The sequence below is a fragment of the Spermophilus citellus genome (assembly GCF_964194105.1).
Source record: "Spermophilus citellus genome assembly, chromosome: 6".
Taxonomy (NCBI): domain Eukaryota; kingdom Metazoa; phylum Chordata; class Mammalia; order Rodentia; family Sciuridae; genus Spermophilus; species Spermophilus citellus.
Window position 1 is genome coordinate 19,748,458 of NC_138187.1, and position 15,734 is coordinate 19,764,191.

At 53.8% G+C, this 15,734-nt stretch overlaps 1 protein-coding gene across 3 annotated transcripts in view; it reads left to right on the forward strand.

Moving 5' to 3' along the window:
- The first annotated feature begins 2,536 nt into the window (after positions 1-2,536).
- IL21R (interleukin 21 receptor) overlaps positions 2,537-15,734 on the forward strand; it is a 45,161-nt gene continuing 31,963 nt past the window's right edge. For 2 of the 3 annotated variants that reach the window (XM_081297245.1, XM_081297244.1), the window contains exon 1: positions 14,380-14,793. The gene's annotated coding sequence lies outside the window, so the exon portion shown is untranslated. Of the gene's footprint in view, positions 2,560-14,379; positions 14,794-15,734 lie in introns of those variants that run through there. The other variant, XM_081297246.1, reaches the window with a different exon arrangement.

Consider the following 15,734-nt stretch of genomic DNA (forward strand, 5'->3'; position numbering starts at 1 on the left):
CTCGCGCTCCTCTGGGACCACTCTGTGCCCCTGTCGCCCAGCACGGTCCTCCCTGGGGAAGGACCCTCGCCACTCCCAGCCCCGCACGTGGCTTCCGTGGACCTGATGTCACTCTGCGCTCCCACAGCGCACGACTCAGGAGCGGCCAATCAGAGCGCTCCTTCCCCAATCCGTGTAGGGATTGGCTCCCAGGCGCTCATGTGATTAAATCTGACCAATGAAAGCCGTTCCCTGATCCATCCCGGGAACTGTCACTTTCTTTCGCGATTGGATTCGTAGGCTGATAGCTGATAAGGCTCAACCTCTGGGACTCCCCGCCCCACCACACACATACTTTTTTGCTACCATTGAGGCTCCCTTATCCTACTTGGGGTTGAGAAGCAAGCAGATTCCAGAGGCGGAGGCTTCCAACCTGCAGAAAAATAATTTTGAGCACCTTGATCCATCCATGCCTGAAACTATACTATTTATTTTCATCACTTGCAACTACAAGGCTCCTGGTCAAAGAATGAGTTTAAGCTTTATTGACATAAAATTCATATAGCATATAAGTCACCCTTCCAACCATTTAAAAATGCATGATCCATAACCCACTGGGTTCTAGTAGAGTCACAGTGTTGTACCCACGTCACCACTGTGTGATTCCAGAATGTCACAACACAACCACCATCTCCAGAAACAAAAATAAAAACCATGACCCTTCTCACCCCTCCCAACTCCCCTCCCCCTGTGCATGTCACCACCTGAAATATCTCAGGCATTTCTCTGAGCACCCCCTCAATACAGGGCCAGGTTGTTCTCCCCTCTGTGCACACTACCCGTGATTTTTTAATCTTATTTATTTTTAATCATGAAACATCTCAAACAGACAGAAAGTCCATCCCCGTGTGTATCTCCTACTATATTTTTGATGTCGGGAACTGGGACTCGATTCCTTCTTATGTCCCCAGTGCCCAGCACAGGGTCTGCACCAGACAAGGTGTTCAGTCAAGCAAAACAAGGAGCCAGCCCAGGTCCGTCCCCACCGTCTCAGTCCTGGGCTGAACCAGAGCATAAAGATTCTGCCAACGTTTGTTGATTGGCTGGTTGACCTCCTTAGTAAACGTCAGGACCCTCCTCCTGCCTGTGTGTGCAGGGCTGGGGTGGGGCTGGGCAGGAGGGACTTTATCTGAGCCGATCACTTCCCACACTCTGACATTTCATTAAACCCAGAACTAAACTGACAGTTGTTTACCATAGCTGGGTACCCCCCAAAATTCCCCCACTTCAGAGGCTTACAGGTAGAATAGTGGGGAGGCTGAGCAGATCAGGGACGCAGGGCCCGTGGCTTCTCTCTCTCTGTGTTGTCCCATCTGTGCAGCACTGCTGATGAGCACCCTGTGGGGTCACGGGGGATTGTCTGAGTGAACCCCTGCCGTCCTCAGAACACGGCTGGTCCTTGGGGAAGTCTGCTGCCAGGGAGCTTAGCTGTGTTCTCCCAGCGCTGCACGAGGCCACCCAGCCACGGCCCCCGTGGCTTACCCACCGCCTCGCTCCACTGCATCCCAGGTTAGGCGCTGCCTCCTCCAGGAAGCCCTCGGGCTCCGCAGACCTTGGGTAGGTACTGCTCTTTTGGGCGTCTTGGTGCCCATGTGTCCCATCCGCACCAGTAGGGACAGTCTCAGATACCCCCAGGTGCCCCGAGCCCGGCACAGGGCAGATGCCCTGAATGCAGGGTCTCGTGGCGCACCCCTGTCATCCTGGGGACTCGGGAGGCTGAGAATGGAGGATGGCAAGTTCGAGGCCAGCCTTGGCAACTTAGTGAGACCCTGTCTCAAAATGGAAGATAAACAGGGTGGAGTCAGAGGCAGGGACTCCTGGCTTCAATCCCCTCCAAAAAAAAGAGAAAGAATATACCAGAACATGCATCGAAGGATGAACAGGAGCTTTTGTCTGGTCCCTGATGCTTCTGAGACTGTCCTGACCCAGGCACCCAAGCTCTGGCTCCGTCCTCTGGCTCTGTCCACGGGAGGACAGGTGGGCAGAGTCCCGGAGCTGGTGGGGAGCAGCAGAGGCTGCGACTGGGGCTCTGGTCTGTCCCTTGCTGGTTGACCGTGGGTTTGGGCTGCGGGCGCACCAGGACTCCGCTGTGGGGGCCACATGAATGGCTGCTTTGGTCTGCCCAGGGCCAGCTGTCCTGCCACCAGGCTCTGTGTGAATGCCTCCCTCCTCCTGGGCTGCTCTCCCCTCCTGGCTGACCGCAGCTCCCTTTTGCGGCCCGAGGTCTGTGCTCCCCACCTCCCCCACCCAGGCCCTGAGCTCCAGCTGTCAGTAAGTGCTTGTTGACTGACTGACTGACTGTGCTTGGTAAATATTTTTGTGAGACTTTGACCTTTTCCCATGTGAATGTGGGGAAACCACGGCAGCTTGAACTTTCAGTAAAGCAGAGGCCCTTTGAGGAAGGGAGGCTGCACCGAAACCCAGCCGGCTGCCTGGAAGCCGAGTCATCGCGGCCCATCCGCCCTGGGCTGCAGCCTCTTGGAAGAGCAGCTGTCCCTGGGCCAGCGCTGCCGGGAGGAGGTGGGTGACTGAGGAGAGAACTTGTTGGCGGGAGGGGTGGGGGCGCTGGGGGATGGGAGGCTGAAGGGCTTGCACGGGTGGGTGGGTAGCGCATCTGCAAATGCATGTGGACTTTGTCCTTTGGAGCGTGATCTGGTCTCAGGGACTGACAGAGCCTGGGGTGCCAGGCATGCTTGGACCTAATGCCAGTCTCTGTCCCCTGCACCCTGCCTGCTCCTGGCTCAGGTGGGACCATGTGGCTCTAAGGAGAGGAGCCTCGGATTCCCGCCAGTGCATGGAAGCAGGAGGGGGTGGCCGCCGGGTGCAGGAGCAGATGGAGCCCATGTCAGGCGTGTTCAGGGGACATGGGGTGGGAGCGTGAGGGGTCTTCCGCAGCCTGTCGCAGGACGCACTGCTACCCGGGAAGCTGCGTCCGCGCTGTTGGGTCGCAGGTGCACACGGGTGTGAGTAAGGCTGGGGTTTCACGTGCTCATTTGCACACACAGGCCCGTGAATGAGCTCCTGAGCACCCGAGGGGGCTGGCGTGGGGCTTTGTGAGAAGGATCGCGATGTTGATTGACCCCAAGCCCCAGAGGTCCAAATCGCCGTTTGGGGTCTTCTTTTCTGTGCGACCAGGGACACTTCCTTTATTTCCTTAGGCTTCGGTTTCGTCATCTGTGATCCGGGCCAGTGATGACGCCCGCCTTCTAGAGTTGTTTGGGGGAATGAATAAGATACTGCCATCTGGCATACAGTAGGCGCTCAATGTGTGCTCGCTGTTGCTGTTTTCGTTCCTGTGTTGAACTCACCGGTATCTGCACATATGTGTCCCCCAGGAGGACTGTCTTAGAGCGGTTGGGACGTTTCATGGGGGCCAAGGGGAGCGTGGATGGCAAAGAGTCGGCAGCCCCTGTCTGCGGTGGCTGGAGGTGGCTGGGCTGCGGACGGTCCTCTTGGAACTGTGAGGATCAGGCCCCTCCCGCTGTCCTCCTTCTGCGGAGGCAGAGAGAACCTGGTCTTTCCTTGGTCACCTACCTGCCCCCCACCTGGACGGGCCAGCCTCTGCCAGGCCAGCTCACGGGGCTTTGAGGAGACAGAATGAGAAGGGGGTGAAGAGCTGCCACCGAGGTAGAGGGTGGTCCCCGCTGTGCCCGTGTGAGTCCAGCTGGGGGTGAGGCTGGTTGCCCACCGGATTCTCCCACAAGTGCCTATAAACCAGGCAGAGCATCTGCATACAGTTGGTGCTCAATGTGTGCTCACTGTCCAGAAAGGAGATGCGGTTCCAGGAGAGCCCTGGAGCACAGCTGGGGCTGGACACTGGAACAGCCTGTCCTCCGTGGCCAGCCTGGCTCAGGGCTGGCAGGAGCCAGTGTGTGTCCTGGGGTGACGGGCAGCGGCGGATTGGGGCTGGCCAGAGGAGGGCGGGCAGAGCCAGTGAGCACCTAACAGCCCCTGTGCTGGGGCCGGGGATCCAGAAGGAAGCCCTTTCCCTCCCACAGGGCCCAGGCGAGTGCAGGGGGCAGCCAGCCAGGAGACTAGGGGACACTCATGGGGACACACAGGGCAGGTCCTGTGGGGGAGGGGAGGTGTGACCACAGGCTGGAAGAAGCAAGAGGGTGTGCTTCACCAACATCTGGAGGGACAGGGAGCCGCAGAGCACTGTCCTCGGAGGGAGCAGCTGTGCACAGGCCCTGAGAGCAGGCTGGAGCCACCAGGTGACCAGAGCCCTGGAGCAGGAGCAGGAGGGGAGGGGACGACTTTGGGACGGGAGGACCTGCCCCTGGGGAGGTTGTCTTAGTCTCTGGGTGGATGCTGGGAGGCCTCTGGGTTCAGAACCTGGGCGTGACACGCTCACCCCACTTCGGGTCTAATGTGGTCACTCTGACCCGGTGGGGAGGCCCAGGGTCTGCAGCGAGAGAAGCCGTGGCCGTAACCACCTGCCCAGGATGCTGGTGGCTCAGAGCAGGGAGGTGGCCTCCGTGTGGATTCTGGGTTTGGAGGTAGAGGCAGCAAGAGTCCCTGAGGTGGATCCGGCTGGTGGGAGACAGGGGAGCGGGTGGGGGACTGTGCCACCGCCATCCTGGCCCCTGGCCCCTCCCCCTGGGATTCACAGTGATTGACACCGAGGCACAGAACCCCAGCAGCCACCTGTGTTGAGCCCCTGGCTGCAGACGTGGGACCTCCTTGCGTCTGCAGGCTCACCCCGGGGGCCTCCTCACCCCCATGTGTCAGGTGGGGTGCAGAGGCTCAAAAATAGGAAGGGCCTCACCTGTCCCCAGGGGGTGGGGACAGCACTTCAGATGTCCCCTCTGTGGTCCACAGCCTGGCACGGGTTTGTCCCCCAAGGGACATGAGGCAATGTGAGGAGAGGCATTTGAGGATCATGCTTGGTGGGAGGAGGCATCTGGGGGTAGAGACCAGGGGACACTGAAGCCACCTGCCATGCACAGGTCGGGTGCCCACCCCAGAATGACCCAGCCCTACCGTGCCCAGATTCCTGTGGACACGCTCCATTCACGTGCTGTTCAGTGCAGGGGGACACTGCACCCCCAGCCCCCAGCCTCACAGACATCACCTGGGGGTCCAAGGCCCCTCAGGAAAGCAAGCTTGTGCTGGGGGAGCTGCAGGTGACAGGTGACATGCAGCTGTGGTGACAGGTGACATGCAGACAGTTTCCTCCTGTGCCAGCTGCCAGTTCCCGGAAACCAAAGGGGGCACGCTCCTTGGCTTCTCCTTTTCAATTAGCCCTGGTCCCTCTTTGCAGCTGATCCCCGGGCCCTGCAGGTGCCTGGTCCTTTCTGAGGGCCTGCGGCTCCGTCTCTCCCTTCCCCGCCTGAGAGCCTTCAGTGGCTCCCAGCAGCCGTGGGACAAGGTTGGTCCCGCTCCCTGCTCTGGACACTGCCTTTCCCTCCCGGCTCTGGCTTCCTCCTGGGTCTCATGCCTCTTTCCCTGCCACCCACAGGGGGCCTCCTCATTCCCCGAAGAGGCGGTTCCCTCCCGCCCCCACCATTCTGGCTCACCAAAGCCCCGACTCTGGGCTTGGTGGAGTGTCTCTGTGGTTGGTTTCCTTCCTCTTTCTCTTGGCTTTAATCTTTATTATTTCCCTTCTCTTTCTTTCTCCCGGGTTTATTTTTCTGTCCTTTTCTAACTTAGCGATGTCTGGAACATGGGGTTTTTTTTAGCTTTTCTTCTTTCTTAACACCTGGGTTTTAAGGCTACGCATTGCCCTCTAAGTACTGCTATAGCTGCAACCCACATGGCGGAATGTCTGCTTTTTCTACTAGTCGGTGCAGGTTTCTATAAGCGAAAGCAACCTGGTCCAAACTGGCTGAAGCCAAAAGGAAACTCCTTCTCTCATTTGCCTGAGACCAGGGATGTTCCAGATTTCAGATCGGGGTGGGTGGGAGGGATTGTGGAACATTTGCCTGTAGGTAATGAGACATAACAGAAAGTCAATTTATGTTCTATATTCACCTGAAGGTAATTCCATACAGTATTTTTAGGGCCCCTGCACTGAAGTCAAGTAGGAAGTTTTCCTTTGATGGCCATCATGGGGGTCCCCCCAAAAGTTCCCAAGTCTGAAGCATTTCAGACATGGGGTTTGGAGATTAAGGATGCTCAATGGTTTCGCCAGCTGGTTTTTCTGCTTTGACCAAAAGACCTGACAAGAACGATTTTAGAGGAGGAGAAGTTTATTTGGGGGCTCAACATTTCAGAGGTCTCTTCCCCAGATAGCCAACTCCGTAGCTCTGGGTCCAAGGTGAGGCAGAGCATCATGGTGGAAGAGGGTGGTGGAGGGAAGGAGCTCAGGATGTGGCCACCAGGAAGCAGAGAGGAAGACACAGCTCTTCTCACCAAGGACAAAGTGTATACCCCAAGGGCACACCCAGTGACCCATTTCCTCAGCCACACCCTCTCTGCCTGCTGTTGCCACCCAGTTAATGCACCATTAGGTGAAGGCTGTCATAACCCCAACCACGTCACCGCTAAACCTTCTCTCCTTGTGTCACACGTCAGCTTTTGGGGGGCATCTAATATCTAAACTATAACATTCTTCCCCTGGCCCCCCCAAAAGCTCATCCCCATCTCATAAAGCAAAGTACATTTAGTCCCTTTCCAAGAGTCCCCAGGGTCCTAACAGTTATAGGATTGCCCAAAAGTCCAAATCTAAAGTCTCCCGAGACTCAAGGCAAACCCTCAATGGTGCCCCTACAAAATATCAAAAAGAAAGTTACATTCGTCCAATATGTAAAAGTACAAAGTAACTATTTCCACTCCTCCATGGAGGAGCGGAGACACAGAAAGAAGGGATGGGACCAAAGCAGGACTGAAATCCAGCTGGACGGACAGGTCCAGTAGCTCTATACCCAGCACCTGGGGCACAGGACATGGTCATGTTCTCTCCCAAGGGTTGGTGTAGCTTTGCCCCTGGACCTTGCTGGCTCTTTTGGCCTCTCTCAGCCTCTTGTCTCTATGCACGCCCTCTCGGGGGCTGCCCACAGGGACTCCATCCATTCTGTACTTTGCCTGGCCTCCCCCGCCTTCCCTTTGGGATCTTGGTGGAAGCCTCATTGACCTCCTCCCTCTGCAGAACTAACCCCACCTGGTGGACTCCAAACTCTGCCTCCACCTCTATCAGTAGCCACGCCTCGGAATACCTGGGGTCTGGACCTGGCAAAGCAACTGCCCAAGCCCACTGTGTAAGCTGGGAGCCCTCAGGATCTCTTCTCAAAGGGATTTTTAATTTTCACACCCTGGAGCCAGAGACGAGTGTGGTCTGGCCAATACATGAGGTACCCTCAAGCCGTCTTCCCTACTGTTTCCGGATAAAGCACTTAGCAGCTTCTCTTTTGTGGCTAAAATGTCTTTAACAACCACAACTTTAGCCACAGTTTTACTCCCACGTTTCAAGTCCAAGTGTTTCAAATTTTTCTGCTCTGCTTTCTGCTTCTGATGATCACAATCAACTTGGCTAAAAGCCACCAGCAATACCCATGCCGCCTCCCCAAGACTGTGTTGCCTTGAAATTTCCTCAGCCAGATCAATTAGCCCATCACCTTTACATGGAGCCTTGTGCAAAGTCTTAGGACCTGGGCAAAATTTAGGCAAGTTCTTAGCCTGAACCTAATGTGGATGGCCTGAAGTCCAGTTTCAACAGTGTCCTTTCTCCTCTAAAACCTCGTGAGCACAGTCTTTATTGTCTGTTGTCCTACCAGGTTCTGGTCTTTGACTCCCGGCTGAATTTCCTGCTAAGCTCCACTTACAACACCCGAGAGCCTTTCCAGTTTTCATCTCTAAACTTTCCAAACATCCTTGGACAAGTTCCCAAAAGCTCCCCGAGCTTCCACACGACAGGGTCAGGTTCAGGCAAAGCAGCAACTTCTCCATACCAATTTCTGTTTTAGTTAGATTTGTGACTGCTGTGACCAAAAAAAAAAGAAAAACTTGAGAAGAACAATTTTAGAGGAGGAGAAGTTTATTTGGGTGGGGGGGCTCACGGTTTCAGAGGTCTCTGTCCACAGGTGGCTTACCACTGCTCTGGGTCCAAGGTGTGGCAGAACATCATGGCGTACCCATGTGGTGGAGGGAAGTAGCTCAGGACGTGGCCACCTTGGTCCTCTCACCAAGGACAAAACACAGACCCCCAAGATCACCCCAAGTGACCCACCTCCTCCAGCCACATGCTCTCTGCCTGCAGTTACCACCCAGTTAATCCCTACCAGGGGATTAATGCTGGCTAGGTTAAGACTCTCACAACCCTATCACGTCACCTCTGAACCTTCTTGCATTCTCACACATGAGCTTTTTGGAGGACACCCCGTATCTAAACCAGAACACCCTGAAATGCTGCTGCTAATTACAATACTAGAAGCTCCAGGCTTGGTGAGTCTCCCTGACCACTGAACTCGAGCTCTTGACAAGGAAAAGCAGGTCTGTCTGTCAGCTGAGAGGAACTTGGTGAGCAGCAGGGGGGCGGGAGAAGATGGGCAGTTCTTTTTCTCAACCCAAAGACCCTGATCAGTCCCCCAACCCTCACTCCCTCCCCCAACCCCAGAGACTGGCACCTCAAGCTGGCTCAGCCCCAGGACCGCTGGAGGAAGCCTGGCAGAGGTGCCAATCGGCACCTTCCCTTGTCCAGGGATTTCCAGGTTGCCCAGGCTGAGCCAGCCGTGACCTCAGCCTGATGGACACGTTGGCTTGTCTCAATCATTCCCTGGGATCTTAACTTTTTTTTTCTGTCAAATTTATGGCCAACAATTTCTGTCGCAGCACATGGCTGTTTGAGCCAAGCTTGTTTGATTTGGTTTTAACATTTGCACCTGCAATAATAATGTTGCTAAGTGTTCCTGAGGGGCACACGCTTGTAATCCCAGAAGCTCAGGAGGCTGAGGCAGGAGGATTGCAAACTCAAGGCCAGCCTCAACAAAGTAGTGAGACCCTGTCTCCAAATAAAAAGAAAAAAAGGGCTGGCGATGTGGCTCAGTGAGAAAGCATCCCTGCATTCAGTCCCCAGCACCAGAAGAAAAATGAAACAAAACAAAAATCCCTGAGCGATAAAATGTGTTATGTTTTATTTTCTGGGATTCAACAGAGATTGTTACTTGTCTGCCCTGCTTGATCTTTGCCCTTAGGAGAAGAGATATATTTATACCCATTCTTGGGTCAGGAATATATTTAGATCTACATTTGCATCTGCATCCATACCTAAATCTGAATCTGTGACTGTTCAACCAAATATAGGCTCAACTGCATATAACACAAATACAAATTGATGATAGCTTTAGTACAAGCAAGATTTCTTTCATGTAATCAGAAACAGAAGTGGGGACATTACTACCAACTCTACAGAAGCAAAAAGGATCCTCTGATGAACAATCGTATGCCAACAAATTCAATGAACAGGACAAATTTCTAGAAACAATATGGAATCACTGGAGACTTCAAAAGTCTCACCAAAACCAATTACCAAAATTGACTCATGAAGAAATAGAAAACCCCAAGAGACATATCACAAAATAAGAGTTGAATTACCAACCCAAAACCTCCCAGCCAAGAAAAGTCAATGGATGAATTGTATGGAACATTTCAAGAAGAATTAACCTCATTCCTTTTTAATTTCTTCCACGAAACACAAAAGGAGGAAATATTACCTAAGTCATTCTATGATACCAAATCCAAACAAGGACGTCACAGATGAGCATCCCTTGGGAACATAGATGCAAAAAATTCCTCGACAAAATACCAGAAAACAGAGTCCTACAGCCCCTTGAAGAGTTTATATAGCAGGACCAAACCTCAGGAATGCAAGGATAGTTCAATATAAGGTGAAGCCACATGGTATACCATATTCACAGAAGAAAGGGACAAACACCATGCGATCATTTATATTGATGCAGAAAAGCATCTGACAAAATTCAATACCCTTGCAGGACTGAAACCCTCAGCAAAATAGGGATCCAAGGGAATTCCTTCAACTCGACAAGGGTCGGATATGAAACCTCACAGTCAGCGGATGAAAAATGGAAGATGTTCCCCTAAGATTGGGAACAAGAATGGTGCCCTCTTGGCCAGCACTCCTCAGCAGGATACCCGGAGTTCAAACCCGAACAGATCAGCAAGAGGCAGCGATAAAAAGTTTCCAAATAGAAAGGAAGAAGAAACACGACCTCGATTGACAGATGCCGTTGATCCTAAATAGAGAAGAGCCTCAAGAATCGGCAAAGAAATGACTAGAACCAAAACACGACTTGGGCCAAGTGGAAGGATAGAAATTGACCTGCAGAAACGCACGGGGTCTCAAGGTACCAGCGAGGAGCAGCCCAGCCTGAGGTGACAAGGAAGAACTGTCCATCACAACAGCATCAAGAGCAATAAAACCCCTGGGGACAGATAAAACTAAGGAGTGGCAAGAAACGTCACTGAGAAAAATCAAAGAAGACCTAAGTAAATTTTTGGTGAAGTGGAAGGCGTAAGGTCATTGAGACAGCAATCTTCAGGTTTACAGCACTCTATGAATTTAACGCAATCCCTCTGAAAATCCCAATGTACTTTCTTTTAATTAATTAATTAATTTATTTATTTATTTATTTTGGGTGCTGGGCTGAGCTACATCCCCATCCCTGGCCCTTTGTACTTTTTTTTTTTTTTTTGAGACAAGGTCTCCCTTGGTTTCCCACACGGCCTTCAAACTTGTGATCCTCCTGCCTCAGCCTCCCCAGTGCCTGGGATTATGGGCATGCTTCACCTCTCGACTGGTGTCTTTTTCTTTTGAGTGAAGAAGTTGATTCTAAAGCTCATGTGGAATTGCAAGAGAAGAGCCCAAACAGCTGTTAGAACAACAAGATCAAGACTCACTACAGAGCCGCTGTGTTCAGGGACCTTGGGCTGTTGGCCCAGGGACACACATTTGACCAAGGACGTCGTCCGTCTGTTGACATCCAGGTCAGGAGTCTAGAAATAAACGGCATGAGTCAGGTGATTTCCCATAAGGATGCCAGGACAATTCAATGGGGGAAAGAATGGTCTCTTAGCTAATTAATTAAATATTTATATTTGGTGATTTATATTTAATCAAGAAATATTACTTGTTTATTTATTTATTTAATGGTGCTGGGGCAACTGGATAGATCTATATGTGAAACGACAAAGTTTGACCCTTATCTCACACCATACACCAAAATGAATATAAAATGGGTCAGAGACCTAAACAGAAGAAGTAACAGAACAATAAAAATCTCAGGGAAAAAAAAAAAAACACTGGAAAAAAATCTTTATGATCTTCGATTTGGTAACGGATCCTTCTTAGATGTGACTCAAAAGCACAAAGAAAGAAAAAGAGAAACTGTACTTTATAACAATTAAAAGCTCTTGCTGGGTGCAGTGGTACATGCCTATAATCCCAGAAGCTTGGGAGGCTGAGGAAGGAGGATCACAAGTCCAAGGCCAGCCTCCAAAATTTAGCAAGGCCCTAAGCAACTTAGCAAGACCCTGGCTCAAAACATTAAAAAATAGTGGGGGGGGGCCTGGGGATGAAAAAATTAAAAATTCTTTTACTGCTGGGTGCAGTGTTGCACGCCTGTAGTCCCAGCAACTTGGGAGTCTGAGGCAGGAGAACGGCAGGTTCGAAGCCAGCCTCAGCAATTTAGTGAGGCCCTAAGCGATTTATTAAGACTCTATCTCAAAATAAAATACAGAAAATGGGCTGGGGATGTGTCTCAGTGGTTAAACAGCTCAGGATTCAACGCCCCCAAAACTCTTGTACATGAAAGCACACTACTCAGAAAGCAACAAGACGATGCAGAAAATTGAGAAAGAATATTTGCAGACCATCTATCTGATAAAGGTCAAGTATCCAGAATATGTAAAGAGCTCTTACAACCCAACAATGATAAGCAATGCAATTTAAAAAATTGGCAGAGGATGACCAAGCACGTGGGAGTCGGGAACTGGCTGCAAAGAGGCCCAAGGGATTGTTGGGGGTTTTTTTTTTTGTTTGTTTTGTTTTTTTGTGTGTGTGATGATGGAAATTTCCCAACATTAGATCATGGTGAGTTGCACAATCCGACACATTTTCTAGAACTAATTGAACTGAATTCAGTGGCTGCATTTGATGTTATATAAATAATACCTCAAAGGAGCTGTGGAAATAAAAATAAAAAAGAGGAAATGGCCGAGGGAGGGGCTGTCGCAATTATTTTCCCCCCAGGAGACCACTTGACTGAAAGGCAGAGAGACCACTTCCTCCCGGTGACCAGCTCTGAGCCCTCCGGGGTTGCGAGGGCCCCAGAGGTCCCACCACGCCTCCCTTCCGCGGGCCACACTCCTGAGACTGGGCAGACCCAGAGGCACCGGCCCCAGAGGACACCTCACGTCCATTTCTGGGGGTGGGGATGTGGCCCTGGCAGCTGTTAAATTTCCAGTCCCCAAACCATCTTCTTTTTAGGTACTAAGGGACTAAGTGGCCCCTGCTGTGTCCCACACACAGCCTGTGCCTTCCCTGAGCACTCTTGAAAATGCAAATTAGACTAAGCCACCCCTTGAAAGCCAGAGATGACTCCCCATTTCCACTGGAACAAAATCTGCTTTCCTCCCAGGTGGCATGCAATGAGTGTGACCTTCCGCCCCTCCCCCAGTTGGTCTCTGCTGCCACTGTGTCCCTGTGCGCTTGGAGCAAGCCACATGGGTTCTGCCTCAGTACCTTTGCACTGCCTAAAACCTTGCCCACGTCGCTGTCCACCCCCCACTTTTTTTTTTATCTTGAAGTGAAGTGAGTTATCTCGAGTGTGGGCTCTGGAGTCCAAATGACTGAATTCAAATTCTAACTCACCAACTGTGTGACCTTAGACAAATCATTAACCTCTCTGAACCTCTGTTTCCTCATCTGTCCCACAAGGGGAAACGATGGACGAGGATGGTAGCTGTCCTCTCCAGTGATTTTTAAAGTCTTTGAAAATCCTTAAAGTCCTTCACCCCCTCGTACAAAGCGAGCCCCTCACAAATTCGTCATCTCTTACTCCTCCTTATGATCTTCCAATGGCTACCAATTGCAGGGCGCCGTATCAGAAGATTCACTTTGAAGATCAAGAGAACAAGAAAGAGCAAGCTGGTTTCCTTCCCAAGATTTGCTCTCCGGAGCTCGGGAGATATTCCGGTTGTCAGGGCAAAGACTTTCTTTGGGGCTGTGTACAGGACCCACAGCCTGCAGAGTGACCACAGGGGAATTTGTCCCAAGTTCCTCAAAACATGGCTAGAAAAAGAAAAAGGCACATATGTCAAGAAATAACATGCAAGAGGCCTTCTCTGTCCCCCTGGACTGGCCTTGAGGAGCATCTGTAAGTTGCTCCCCAAAGCTGAGTCCACGGCGGGATGGGGGCTGGACAGGCATCCACGCGGACCCAGCACGTCCCCCCCCCCCTCTGGACACATTTCCTTTCCACACTCGGGGGCAAGCTTAGGGACAGAAGCACCAGGTTCAAATCCCAGCTCCCGCCAGCAGCTTGAGGGACGGTCTCTCTGAGCCTCTCTCCATCCGAAAAGTGGGACGAGTCCCCCCTGCCCCCAGGGTTGGCAGGATGAGCCCAGATGGCGGTGCCCCGAGGTGCCAGGTGGTCTTGCGGTGGTCACGGTGATGAGCGAGTTCCTCTTTGGAGGCTGCAGGGCGTAAGCTGGTTATGTCCCCTGGTCTCTTAAATGTCATCCAGAGACATTTGAACCTGTCCTGCGCCTCGGGCTTGTTAGGAGACAGAACCTCTCTCCGTCTCTCTCTAGTCTCTGTTTGAGTCCCCGTGTCCCCATGGTCCCTGTGGCCAGCCTTTGGGTGTCTCTATTTGAGAGAAGGGCAAAGCAGGCCTTGGCACAGGGGCCCCGGGGATTCTGCCTTCAAGGACATGGGGACTGCCTTCAGGGACCTCCCCCAGGGGCCTGGTGCAGGAGACAGAGGTGGGGAGAGTCGGTGTCACCGGGGCTGCTCAGACCCAGTGGGCAGGCAGGCGCGTGGCTGATGGGACAGGCCAGTTTGCAGAGGGACAGGGGGGTCTCCAGGACGCCTGGACAGGCTCTGTCCCCAGGGCTCAGCCTTCTCTGTGCCCCAGAGGTGGGGCCACTGAGCGTCCCCATACCCCTTCAGCCTCCAGCCTCTATTTGCACATCTGTGGGAAGTGGCTCCCTCGTGGTCACTGAGAGGCTTGTGGGGATGATGTCACCTGTCCCCCGGAGGCAGATGTCGTCCTGGCGGCCCCCGCGGCTTGCTGGGTGACCTTTGGCGAGCACAGGGCGCCGCCTGGCCGGTCCCCACCTTGCTCTGCGGGGAGGGGCGGGCGGGGGCGGGGCGGCCTGGCCACATCCTCCTCCGCCCGCCGCGGCGACAGGGATGGCAGCCGCCCGCCGCCTCGCACAGACCCACGGGCGTCGCTCCGCCGGGTGGCCGAGGGCCCCGCGCCCGGGCACCCGCCTGCTTCTCCCGGGCTGCGCCTGAGGCTGTCCCCGGGCCTCGTCCACCCCGGGCGGCCAGCGGGTCCCTGCCCCGCGCTCCTGTCGCCTGCGTCCCACCCTCCCAGAGTCCCGCCGTCCCTCGGCCTGGGTGACCCGTGCGGTGGCCGACGCGGGGCAGGGTGTGGATCGCCACCCCGGCTGGACCCTGCCCTCCTCTCTCACCTCGACTCCCGTCCTCCGCCGAGGCCAGCTGCCTCCACCCGGGAGGCCACCCGATCGTGGGGACCACGGAATGGGTTTCTGAGGAAGACACTGCAGGAGCAGGTAACTAGGTCCTGTCGCTGTCCCCGGGCAGGACAACTTCTCCCCCAGGAGGACCTGCCTCAGTGCCCAACCGGAGGGCTCCGAGCGCTGTGGGCAGGTGGCGCCTGGGGACACGGAGTCACAGAAGCTTCATGCCAGTGGGCAGAGTGGGGCTGGAGTCCCCGGCTTGGCCCGGCTCGGAATGACTGGAGGTCTTTGATGTGGCTCTGCAGGGAGCTCAGGGCCCCGAGGCAGGGGCATGGCTGAGATGACCCGTCTACAGAAACCAGCCTCCAAGAATCAGGGGCTCCATCGCCTGGGTCCTGGGCATCGGTGCCAGGCCACAGTGGGCACAGGGGCAGAGACTGCAGCCTCCCAGGCCGTTTTGGCGGGCAGAGATGTCAGCCAGGGCGTCTGTGTTTTGTCACCTGTATTTTATCCCATCCTTCAAAACCCGGCTAGGCGCCCATTTCACAGGAAATGAAACCTGGAGACGGAGGACGATTTTCCTTTGGGCCTCAACTAGGATAAGGCAGGTGGGCAGTCAAACCAGGTGACCCCGAGGCCCTCTCCTGGTCTTTATTATGAAGCCTGGGGGTGGGTCAGATGATAAGAGGCCACTCCTCTTGTGTGTGGAGGAGGGGGAGTGAGGAGCTTAGTGACCGGGTGGAGAGCCACAGGGGAGCTAGGTGTGGGGAAAGGACTCAGGACACTCGGGAGGGGTGGCAGTTTCTGCCCAGCAGGAGCCCAGGACGCAGTGCAGGGGCCTGAAGGAGCCCCGAGGCTGCTCCTGGGACAGCAGTGGCTCCCTTGGGGGTTCAGAGCACATGGTGACTGGGGAAAACCTGGCCGGAGAGTCTGGCCATGTGCCTTCCCAGGCTGGTGAGCTCAGGCAAATCTCCGCTTGGTCTCGCCTCGTGTCCTCGTTTGTCACATGTGTAACACGGGGACAAGGGAGGGCT